Source organism: Pseudorca crassidens, chromosome 5, assembly GCF_039906515.1.
Source record: "Pseudorca crassidens isolate mPseCra1 chromosome 5, mPseCra1.hap1, whole genome shotgun sequence".
Classification (NCBI taxonomy): Eukaryota; Metazoa; Chordata; class Mammalia; order Artiodactyla; family Delphinidae; genus Pseudorca; species Pseudorca crassidens.
In genome coordinates, this window is record NC_090300.1 from 101,576,576 (window position 1) to 101,588,932 (window position 12,357).

Sequence of the window (12,357 nt, forward strand, 5' to 3'; positions counted from 1 at the left end):
GCTTAAATGTTTTAATAAAAATTTCCCCAATTGTCTAGTAATTATAAATATTGAAAAACAAATGCAGGGAGATATGGCAGTTCTTAGAACTGTTCCTGTTTCTCTTTTGAGCTAATCAGTTGAAATTTATGATTAAACCTACTGTAGACTTTCAGTTTGACAGGTTGAGTTTCAATCCAAAGGTCCAAACTAGATCAACGGCATCTTTTCAAGGTATATTTCAGGGAGTGGAGAAAACTATGCACTAAATTATCAAAAAATACATAAATGAAAAATAGTAGCTAACATTTATTGAGTGCTTACAGTGTACTAGGTATTGTCTTAAACCTGTAAACATATTAACTAATTCTCACAACAGCCCTATAAGATAGGATTTATTATTAATAATAGGAAAACCACAATACAGAAATGTTGAGTAACTTGCTCCAGTTTACACAGTAAGAACCAGGCAATCTGGCTGCACGGCTTTTTTTCCCCTACTCATGTATTTTTCCCCAACTCTCATGTACACACTCTACACCAGATGTTCTTCAGTAACATGTGTTATCAAAACCCTGTGGGTGGGCTTCCCTGGTGGCGCAGTGGTTGAAAGTCCGCCTGCCGATGCAGGGGACACAGGTTCGTGCCCCGGTCCAGGAGGATCCCACATGCCACGGAGCGGCTGGGCCCGTGAGCCATGGCCACTGAGCCTGCGCGTCCGGAGCCTGTGCTCCGCAACGGGAGAGGCCACAACAGTGAGAGACCCGCGTACTGAAAAAATAAAAATAAAAAATAAACCTGTGGGTGGGGTTGAATTCAGAATGTCAAGTAAAATTATCTAGTACCTGAAAATCAAGGAAAAATTCACTAAACCAAGGTCCTAGTCTCTTAATTTAAGAAAGTGACTTGTAGGACTTCCCTGGTGGCGCAGTGGTTAAGAATCCGCCTGCCAACGCAGACGCCACGGGTTCGATCCCTGGTCCGGGAAGTTCCCACATGCCGTGGAGCAACTAAGCCCGTGCACCACAGCTACTGAAGCCCATATGCCTAGAGCCTGTGCCTCGCAACAAGAGAAGCCACCACAATGAGAAGCCCACGCACCACCACAACAAAAACAACAACAAAAATTCGTCATGAAGGACCTAGGGGCAAGATGGGAATAAAGACACAGACCTACTAGAGAATGGACTTGAGGACACGGGGAGGGGGAAGGGTAAGCTGTGACAAAGTGAGAGAGTGGTAGGGACATATATATATACTACCAAACGTAAAATAGATAACTAGTGGGAAGCAGCCGCATAGCACAGGGAGATCAGCTCGGTGCTTTGTGACCACCTAGTGGGGTGGGATAGGGAGACTGGGAGGGAGGGAGACGCAAGAGGGAAGAGATATGGGGATATACGTATACGTATAACTGATTCACTTTGTTATAAAGCAGAAACTAACACACCATTGTAAAGCAATTATACTCCAATAAAGATGTTTAAAAAAATCCAGGAAAAAAAAAAGCGCTATTTTCCTGATTCATAAAACAATTGAAATATCAAAAAAAAAAAAAAAAAAAAAGAGTAGCCCCAGCTCGTCACAACTAGAGAAAGCCCGCACAGCAATGAAGACACAACGCAACCAAAAATTGATGAATTTTAAAAAAGAGAGAATCTTTTAAGAAAGTGACTTGTAAAACGGGATCATCAACTTAAACATCACTGATTCTGATGTTAAAATAATGCATGCCCCTCAGCCAATTACAAAACAAAATTTCTTCCTCCAAAAAATCCCTTCCCTTTCATAGGAATTATTTTCTTGATTTAAAGAGTGATTATATGAGGAAGCAAGAAGGGAGATGGGTAAAGCTACAGAACAGAGATTTACAACAACAGGATTAAAATTGAATAAAAGTACAGCTGCCTAAAACCCAGCTTCCTCCATCTTGGAAAGACTTCTCTGGACTTTTCTTAAACCCCAAAATGCCACCTGCCCTCCAGGAACAGTCACATGAGTTTGATTTATTATCAAGTTTGCCTCTTGGGGGAGTATGTAATTGAATAAAATGAAAGCCAAGCAACTGTAACATGGGTGTAGTAATAACTGCCTCAGAGACAGTTGTCAGGATTAAATGAGGGAAGGTATGTGAAGTTTTTTAGCACAGTACCTAGAATACAGTAAAAAAAAATTAACAGTACGTTTTATAAAAATGAAACATATAAATAGTATACATATAGCCACATTGATGTTCACTCTATAGCCAAACAACAGCGACTTCTAATTGAAATTTACTTACTGCAGAATTTAAATTTTTTTATACTTTTTCTACACAGAGGCCATTACTTTTTCATAGAAAATAAAAGCGAGAGAGATATAACTTGTTTATATAAATATGTTAAACCTAAACCATAGATATATATATATTCTGTTTATATTGAAAATAAATTTTGAAGGCAGTAAAATTAATTTACCCCAAATTTTATGTGTATGTGTTTATGTATATTTTTCCTGAGTAAGACATTCATAGTTTTCATCGGTTTCTCAGAGATATCCATGACCCTCCCCTTAAAAAATAAGTTTTAAAACAATTCATCTCTATGCCCAGGTAAAGGGACTAAAGTGAGAGCGTTCAATACTTCCATGACATGGGACGAGACGGGATGGGAAGGGGCGGAGGAGAATGACTGGAGAGGTAGGGAGTGAAGTGGAGAAGCCAGAATTTACCAACTAAGACAAAGTCTGAATACAGTGAACAAAGCAAAACAGTAACAGCAAACAATACCGGTCCTTCAATCTTTCTCTTTAGGTGGTACTGAAAACCTCCTCCTTTTCCACTGGGTTTACCCAAAAACTGAGGGATGTCCCTCAGAGCCACTTCAAAAAAGAATCAGCCAGAGCAAGGAAACGTTCATCTTTTCTGAGGAGCTGGTATGCTTTTATTGTTAAACATGGGTTCTTTATTATTTATTATCGTACGTTTGGGGCCTTAGCCCTCAGGAAACCCAGGGATATGTTTTGTATTTATTTTTAGCAACTCCTTCTAGCCTTTAATTTTCATTTACTTTCTATCCCCAAACGTGTCCTCTTCCTTACAGTGTTTTTGTACTTTGGTCCTTGTTTTAATGGTTCTATCGTACCTGTGTTCTTTATAACTCACCACAAATTTCCCTTTAAAAGTAGATGTCTTGTAAAGGAAGAAAAGGAGGGAAGAAGGGAGGAAGGAAGGAGGGAGGGAGGGAGGAAAGGAAGGAAGGAAGGAAGGAAGGAAGGAAGGAAGGAAGGAAGGAAGGAAGGAAGGAAGGTTCTTAAAAGTATACCCTTTAAATAAGGTCTTGTAAATTTAGCAGCCTTAATAGGGTGAAACCTATAGTTCATAATTTTTTTAAACCTCAAATTATTCTACAAACCTTAAATAAACAAAACCACATTTTCTCCAAGTTTAAATTGTACTGCTTTTATTCTGATAAATTTTTTCTTGCTTGTTCTCTAAATCCTATTAATATAATATTCTCTAAATATGTTCTTTGGGGAAAAACCAGATCTATTCTCAGCTACCACTCCATCTGCAGCCAACATATTTGACTCCTTTTGTCCTTGACAGTGGATCTTTGCAGGCATGGTTTGTGCTCCCCCAACCTTCTGTCCTCTGCAGTTACCTTCTCTGGGGGCAGACCATCTCTCCTGCCCTTTCCTGACTGGCATTATTTACCCTTACTTACTCAGTTTCATTAGAAACTGTCTCTCTGTCTCTTTTTTTTTTTTTTTTACAAAAGGGAATGCTCAGCACATCCAGTTTCGGATCCCTTTATGGAAAACCCCATGGCACAAAGGAACCAGCATTAGTATTATGGAAAATCTCTGTTCTGAGTTTCTGGGGCTTTCCTTTAACATCATTGTTTACACACCATTGCCCGCCTTCACCTCCCCTTCTCAGGCTCAGCTCTGCCACATAGCAGGTGACTAACAAATAGTTGACTAACCAGGAAAATTGTTTTCTAAATGATCTTAATTTTTAACTAGTTTTCTACACCTGAAAAGTGGGAACTTTGTGTGCAAAACATAAGATCATTTTTTTTACAGTCCTAATGAAAACATTCCTAAACTTTCTTCTTGAAATGAAATTTCATTCTGCATGTTTAATAATGTGTGTGTGTGTGTGTGTGTGTGTGTGTGTGTGTGTCCATAACTATTTTCCTTCCTTGGATTTAGCTAAACAAGCCCAAACATGTGCTATGAATGATTTAAATTATTACTCGGCTATTCATTCAGTCAGGTGTTAAAAGAACATGAACAGGCCAATTCAACTGTTGTTCGTCACCCTGCACACTTAACACACACACACACGCATGTTACACGCATGTATTCATGTATATACAACCGTATGCTAGCCATCAATTGACCCTTGTCTTTTATAGTTCATAAACGGTGGGCAGTCTCAGCCTAGACATGGCACTTTCCGGTACTGGTATATCAGGTGGCAGGGACCAAGGCTCAATACCTTCTCTTGCTCTGAATTAAACACAGCAGGATGACATTACCTCTCTGGATCCTGATTACACTCTTCCAGGTGCCCAATCCCCAAATGATGGCGGTCAGCAGCCCACACACAGTGGCCACCAGCACCTTGAGGTTACACGCATGGCAGGAAGCCATGGGGAATCCAAACCACAGATCCACTGTGCTGCTTTTCTTCTTGAGCCAAGAACTTTAATCAAAAACTCTTCTAAAAAAAATAATTCCTTCTCTCAGGGTTCTAGCAGTCAGATGTCCTCATTTTTTAGGATTTTTGAGGTTACTCAGGCAGGAAGCAGTTCAAATCACCTAATAAAAGGTACACAGTCTGCTTGCAATTTCCTCATCCTTCACTGAATGAGAACATGAAAAAAGTGATTGGGGTTATGCGGAAGGAAGATAACTCAGGGCGATAAAGGAGAAAGGGAGGGAATAGCTAACTGGGTCAAAGTGTAAATGTCCTGAGGAGCAAGGAAGTGGGGAAGGGAACAAAAAAGAAAAAAAAAAAAAAAAAAGAGAAGTCAGGAAGGCAGTGGACCTGGGGATCACCTATGGTTCAGCTTCCTGTGTTTTGTTAGGAGGCTCTAGCAGAGGTAGACCAGCAGGCACTCCAGACTGTCCACTGAGGTCGAACAGTGATGTCCACTCATGATTCCAGTACTTGCACGTCTTTAAGAAGCCCATACTTCGACAGCTACAGTTGGTGAGTGGGCATTACTGGCACATGAATTTTGAAAAGCACTGAAGACAGCATTACGGCCCATCTGTTATGGGCTGAACTGTGCTCCCCTAAAAATTCATATGGTGAAGTAGTACCTAGAATATGACCTTATTTGGAGATAGGGTCATTACAGGAGGTAATCAAGTCAAAGTGAGGTCATTAGAGCTGTCCCTAACCCAATATGACCGATGTCCTTATACAAAGAGGAAATCTGGACACAGATATGCATAGAGAGAAGAGGATGTGAAGAGACATGGGGAGAAGACAGCCGTCTACAAGCCAAAGAAAGAGGATGCGAACAGATCCTTCCCTCTCAGGCCTCAGAAGGAACCAACGCTGCCAAATGCCTTGATTTGGGCCTTCTAATCTCCAGAACTGCTTAACAAGAAATTTCTGTTGTTTAAGCCACTCAGCTGTAGTACTTTGTTACAGCAGCTGTAGCAAACCAAGCCACCATCTGAGTCACTGTCAGCTGGTGTCTCTGCAGCTGCAGCTCTGACCCTTTCCTGCCCAGAGGCCCATGTTCTTCTTCCCTACCCCTTCTCCACTCTCAACTGCAAGAATGAATGAATGCATGCAGTTAGAGTTCTGTTCCTGGTAGATTCAGATAGGTTTTACAAAAGAGGACACATTTAAGCTGAATTTTTTCAACCCCCAAACAACTATGTATTTTTCCCTGTTCTCTACAACGCTCACTTCATCAAAACAAAGCTTGCAGGGGACACACACATAGGCTCTAAACTTTACCTCACCCAGGGGTTTCAGAAAAACATACCAGTGTATCCCAAAATGGAAGAACTTAGAGGCAATGTTGCCAAAACACAAAATAGATGAAGGTGAATCCATTATCTCATTTACTGTGAATAGATTAAAAAATATCTGTTTCTGATATGTCTACATGTACATGCACAGAAAATGTCTGGAAGTGTACATAAAAAAATTCCTCTTGGGAATCTGAGGGATCTGATGAGAAATGTATTTTTCATTTTACACCCCTTTTATGATTTGAAGTTTTCACCTTATGCCTTTATTATTTTTTCAATTATTACAATAATAAATATATCTATTATTTCTTCAATAATAAAGGGAATAATTTTCAATAAATAGAAAATGTAAGAAAAAGAATACCAAGCACTATGCTATGCACTTTACATAACTGTATCTCATTTATAAATATGTACAATAACCCCATGGAACAGATACTGTTACCCACTGCATGAATGAAGAAATGAGACTTGGGTGGTATTGCTCTCAACAGGAGCTCTGTGGTTAAGGAAATCTGGGTGACACTAGGTGACATAAAGGTAACAGCTTTCTTCAATTCTAGGATTTCTCAGAGCCTTTCAATGTTCAAACACCTTGTGAATTATCAAGTTGCCAGCATTATCTGACCACAGAACCCTCTTCTCGAGAAGAATCTCTCAGAAATAGCATTCTTAGGAATATGCTTTGGAAACACTGTCTTGCATGAATATCTGCAGAATGGTCGTAATTGAACTGTATGACTATAGGCACTGATCATGGGCTCATGTTTGCCATGTGGTAATGGTATTCATCTCGTGTAGGGTTCCAGATTTTTTTTTTTTTTTTTGCGGTACGCGGGCCTCTCCCGTTGTGGAGCACAGGCTCCGGACGCACAGGCTCAGCGGCCATGGCTCACGGGCCCAGCTGCTCCGCGGCATGTGGGATCTTCCCGGACTGGGGCACGAACCTGTGTCCCCTGAATCAGCAGGCGGACTCTCAACCACTGCGCCACCAGGGAAGCCCCAAGATATTTTGAAGGGGTTGTACACTGGTGACTGAAAACTGACTTTGGTGGTGCTCAGACATTTTTTCTTCCACACCTGACAGAAGTGCTGGAATTCTGGGATGTTACAGTGGCCATAGCTTTTTAGTGCTTTCATATCTTTATCTATAGGACAACTATCCAGCTAGGAACTCTAGAAATTCATAAAACAGAAGAAATCCCTAGGCACAGAAATTTAGATGTTGACATTTATATAACAGCATGAATTTCAATTGGTTATAGACAAATATATAAAGTCATCAATTTATATACACACACATATTAAGATGACAAAGGAGGAAAGGAAAAGAACTAAACAGGGAATAATTCATTTATTCATTCATTCTACTCATGCAGACGTCACGCTACATGCTGGGGATAAAATAGTGAACAAGAGAGGCAAGGTCCCTGCTCTCACATAGCTTACACTCAGGGAGGCCTGGATTTGTACTGACTTTGTCTCATTTGCTCTGTGACCCAGGACAAGCTACATAAGCTTTTGAATCTCTGTTTCTTCATATTTTAAACAACCTATCTGAGGCCTTTTGTTCCTGAAAATTTCAGTCCTAAAGTCATAGTTGAGGAAGCCCAGCGCAGATTTAGAATCCAGCGGGGTAAGGAGGGGATCCACAATGGGGGAGGGCAAAAGGTGGGGGAGAGCCTGGCATGAGATGTCAGACCCCAAGCAGGGTGAATAAGGCATCCATGTGATGGGGAGAGGCAGCCTGGCATGAGGCTTCAGAAGCAAGGGGTGAGGAACGTGTCCAGGTGAGAGATAGCCCCATGTGGGAAATCAAAGCTACAGCAGAGAGAGGAGGGCAGTCCTTCAGAGACCGAGAGGGGTCAGGAAGACATCTTCATGGGTGGACTGGTTGGTGTGGGAAGTCAGAGCCATAGTTAGTGAGAAGGGTATCCACATGGGGTAGCAGCCTGGAATAGGGAGTCATACCCCAGGCAGGAAGAGAAGGGTGTCCACACGTGGGTGGAGGTGGGGGTGAAGATCAAAGATTGGTTACATACTGCATGATCAAACAGCTAAACATTTAAGAATAATCAGAGCCAAGTTCCTTACTCTAAAAGGGAGTTACAACTGTGGAAAGGGAGAAACTTGACTTCCATAAGAATTTCAAAACAAGTAATCAGAAATGTGGAGAAAGAAACAAAGTTACATGCAATCAATTCTGAAAGAAGCAATATCCTGCAGGGAAAGTGGCTGTCAGAAAAATGCGTAAATGCAGTCCTGAGCTTCTTATCCAAAAGAGGAAAACTTTTGACTACAACAAAGACAAGTGTTTCAAAGAAGGTGTACGATATTACTTTTTTTTTTTGCGCTACGCGGGCCTCTCACTGCTGTGGCCTCTCCCACTACGGAGCACAGGCTCCGGACGCGCAGGCTCAGCGGCCATGGCCCACGGGCCCAGCCCCTCCGCAGCATGTGGGATCCTCCCAGACCGGGACACAAACCCACGTCCCCTGCATCAGCAGGCAGACCCCCAACCACTGCGCCACCAGGGAAGCCCGATATTACTTTTTATTTCTAATACTTGACCTACATAATTTCCATTGTGTCTTAAAAAAAACTATAGCATTGAATTGGAATTGGATGTATATATCAATACAAACTCATGGATTTTAAATATATTTTTAATAATATATATTTCAATATATATTCAATAAATATATTTTATATATAAATAGTATAGAAGTAAACATAGGTGCAAGGTATGTTAATACACAAAAATGTATATGTTGCATATTTATGAAATAAATAACACATTTACATACATATATTGTCTAGCTCTAGCCACTCATAGGGCCTGGAAGTATTTATACCCCATTAGCAATAAGCACACCTAAAGCTCAGATTCTGATCTAAAAACAATTTTCCACTAAAAGGAATACGGCTTCTTGGGAAAATGGCTAATTCCAAGACTGGGGCAGGGAAACTCCAAGATGAGCCTAGAGTATCTTATACCAGAAAGCAAAAAAGCGTTCAAGGAATGATGGGTACATATTAAATGGACACAGACTCCAGCATGAAGTGACCCCCCCACTACCAAATGGGGGACAATTTGAGCATCAAAATAAATGATGCTTATAAAATACTATAATCCATTAAATAAAACAGGAAACCTACTGAATCTGAAACTCTGTGGGTGGGGCCCCACAACCTGTGTTTTAATTAGTCCCCCAACATGATGCCCACAGACATTTGGTGAGAATTACCCTTTAGGGTAATTCTCCCAAAGGGAGTGAATGCTTTGCAGTAAATTAGCAAATGGCAAGAGATTAAATGGCTTTTTCATGTAATAGGACATTCCTTTGTTAATGCTTATGGGAAATCTCATGGCTTTAAAGATTGCCAGATATTCAAATAAGTATGCTAAAATTCATAAGGAGCCTGTATTTTTGTCACATATGAAACTACCATTCTGTTTTATCTTATTCATTTATTTAAACAGATTTTTTTTTTTTTTTTTTTTTTGGCGGTACGCGGCCTCTCACTGTTGTGGCCTCTCCCGTTGCGGAGCACAGGCTCCGGGTGGGCAGGCTCAGTGGCCATGGCTCACGGGCCCAGCTGCTCTGCAGCATGTGGGATCTTCCCGGACCGGGGCACGAACCCGTGTCCCCTGCATCAGCAGGCGGACTCTCAACCACTGCGCCACCAGGGAAGCCCCAATTTAAACAGATTTTAATGAGTTTATACCCAGAAGTGTCAAGAAGTTCTGAAATTCTTTTTATTTCCCTACCATCTGGACTGTGACTCCCATCAGAGAGTTAAGTACACAGAAACCTGCTTACCTTACTTCCCATGGCATTGATGACCAAGTCCAGCCTCAACTTCCCCACCTGTTATACCTTAGAGATGAGCCTCTGAGTTTCTCCATTGGAAAGCCTCCCAGTGGCATTAGCTACCCCTTAATTAGTGAAGAGTCTGAGCCCCTGCTAACAGAGAAACCCTTGAACTCACCTGTTTGTATATATACACAACCCTACCATCCTCTGTTTCTACCTGGCGGTCAATGGAGGACAGGAAGAAAGGTATCCAAAAAAGTTTTTCTGGGCCAAGAGGAAGTTACCAAGTCACTCACCTTTCTTCCTTGTGCCTTCTGGTTTTCCTCTGCTCTGTACGCCATTGTTCTTCAGGTGCCTCCTACACTGCCCAGAGCAAGATGTTCCAGATGGGATCTCAAGGGCTGATGGATACATAGAAGGAAGTAACTGCTTAACACTAGTAGAAGTTTGTTGCCTACGAAATTCAGGTACGTGTGCAAGATGCTGGACTCTGTTTAATGTAACCCTGAGCTCATCTCTCCATGCCCCAGAAGATGAAAGAAAAGGAACCCTCAAATTCTTTCTTAGTTTTAAATTTACTTTTGCATCTTGCTCCAGAGAACCTCGATTTCTCTCTTCATCTATTCTGACTTGTTCCTTTTATATTTCTTTTCCTGTTTTCTCCTCTTTTTCACCCCCCATATCTGAGCTAATGGGCACAGGTACGTGGTCAGGATTGAAAGAAGACAGAAATGGTCCATTGTGGGTTAGGTTAAGAAACATAGTGTGGGAAATAGTTTGATTTTATTCTTTTCCTTCTAGAAACCCTGATCCAGGTGAAAGGCAAATCCAGAATTTATAGCAACTAGACAAGAGCTTCAGCCAAGAAATACTAGTCCCATGTAACACTAGTCCTTCTGAAAATAGTAATATGAAATCTTAAGCTTAGCTGAGGCAAGATGAGTTGATATTTTCAATGTCCTTCATCAAAAAGCACTATGATTTATACCTTAACAAGAAGATATTCTAGATCCTAAATCTCTCCATTTAGTATAATTATTTTACAGAAATCATTGGCACAGACATCAGTTATCTATTTTTGTATAATAGGCCACTCTAAAGCTTCGTGATTGAAAACACAACCACCATTTATTTGCTCATAACCAGGTAATTTGGGCAGGACTCAGCAGCGACGGCTTTTCTCCACATGATCATTTAGCCAAGTCATCTGGAAGTTTGACAGGAGCTTCAAGGATCCAAGATGGCCTTTCTCACATGTCTGGGATCTCAGCTGAGGTGACCAGAAAGGCCAAGTTGACTGGACCTCTCTCTACCTCATGGTCTGTGCTTCTCAATGACCTCCTCCTCCTTGAAGATTTCCCAACAGAACAGCCTTGCCTCCTTCACATTCAGGCTGGGTTCTAAGATGGCAACGGTGTAAGCTGAAAGGCCTCTTAAAGTCTAAGACCATAATTTGCTACATTATGCCCTTAGCACATTCCACTGGTCAAAGAAAATCATAAGGCCTGTCCAGATTCAATGTTGGAGGGAGCTACAAAAAGGCACAAATTCAAGGAGGCAGAATTCACTGGGGGCTATGAAGTTTAATGTTATGTGTCAACTAAGCTAGACCCTGGCACCCTGTTATTGGTCAAACATTATTCTAGATGTTTCTGTGAAGGTATCTTTGAGATGAGATTAATGTTTTCATCTGTAGACTTTGAGTAAAGTGGATTACCCTCATCCAACCAGTTGAAAGCCTTAATATAAAAACACTGACTCCACTGAAGAGGGAATTCTGCCAGCAGACTGCCTTTGAACTCAAACTGCAGCATCAACTCTTTCCAGCCTGCCTTCCCAGCCAGCCTTCTGAAAAGCTTTGGAGCACACCCTGCAGATTTTGGGCTTGACAACCTCCACAATGAGTCAGTTCTTTAAAATGTATAAGTTACATATATATATATGAGATAAATTAGGAGTTTGGGATTAAAATATATGCATTACTACATATAAAATAGATAACCAACAAGGACCTACTGTATAGCACAGGGAACTGTACTCAATATCTTGTAATAACCTATAGTAGAAGAGAATGTAAAGAAATAATATATGTATGTATAACTGAATCACCTTGCTGTATACCTGAAACTAACACAACATTATAAATCAACTCTCTCTATCTATCTATCTATCTACCTACCTACCTATGTATCTATCTATCTATATATATATATATATATCTTATTGGTTTTGTTTCTGGAGAACGTTGGCTAATACAGGGGGCATCTTGTAATAAACACCATGCATTTTCCAGATAAGGACCGTAATCCCCAGAAAGCTTAACAATATTATATGATACTCAAGGAGTTTGTTACCTAGCTAGAGAGCAAGCATATAAAAAGTTAGAGCGGGCTTCCCTGGTGGCGCAGTGGTTGAGAGTCCACCTGCCGATGCAGGGGACACGGGTTCGTGACCCGGTCTGGGAAGATCCCACATGCCGTGGAGTGGCTGGGCCCGTGAGCCATGGCCTCTGAGCCTGCGCGTCCGGAGCCTGAGCTCCGCAACGGGAGAGGCCACAACAGTGAGAGGCCCGCGTAAC

General features: G+C 41.3%; 1 protein-coding gene across 1 annotated transcript in view; it reads right to left on the minus strand.

Moving 5' to 3' along the window:
• Window positions 1-275: 275 nt before the first annotated feature.
• The window catches only part of TMEM45A (transmembrane protein 45A), a 119,999-nt gene continuing 107,917 nt past the window's right edge, over window positions 276-12,357 (minus strand). Inside the window, exons 6-7 of the transcript XR_010943759.1 lie at window positions 10,076-10,180; window positions 276-750 (exon numbers count right to left, since the gene is read on the minus strand). The gene's annotated coding sequence lies outside the window, so the exon portion shown is untranslated. The remainder of the gene's footprint in view (window positions 751-10,075; window positions 10,181-12,357) is intronic.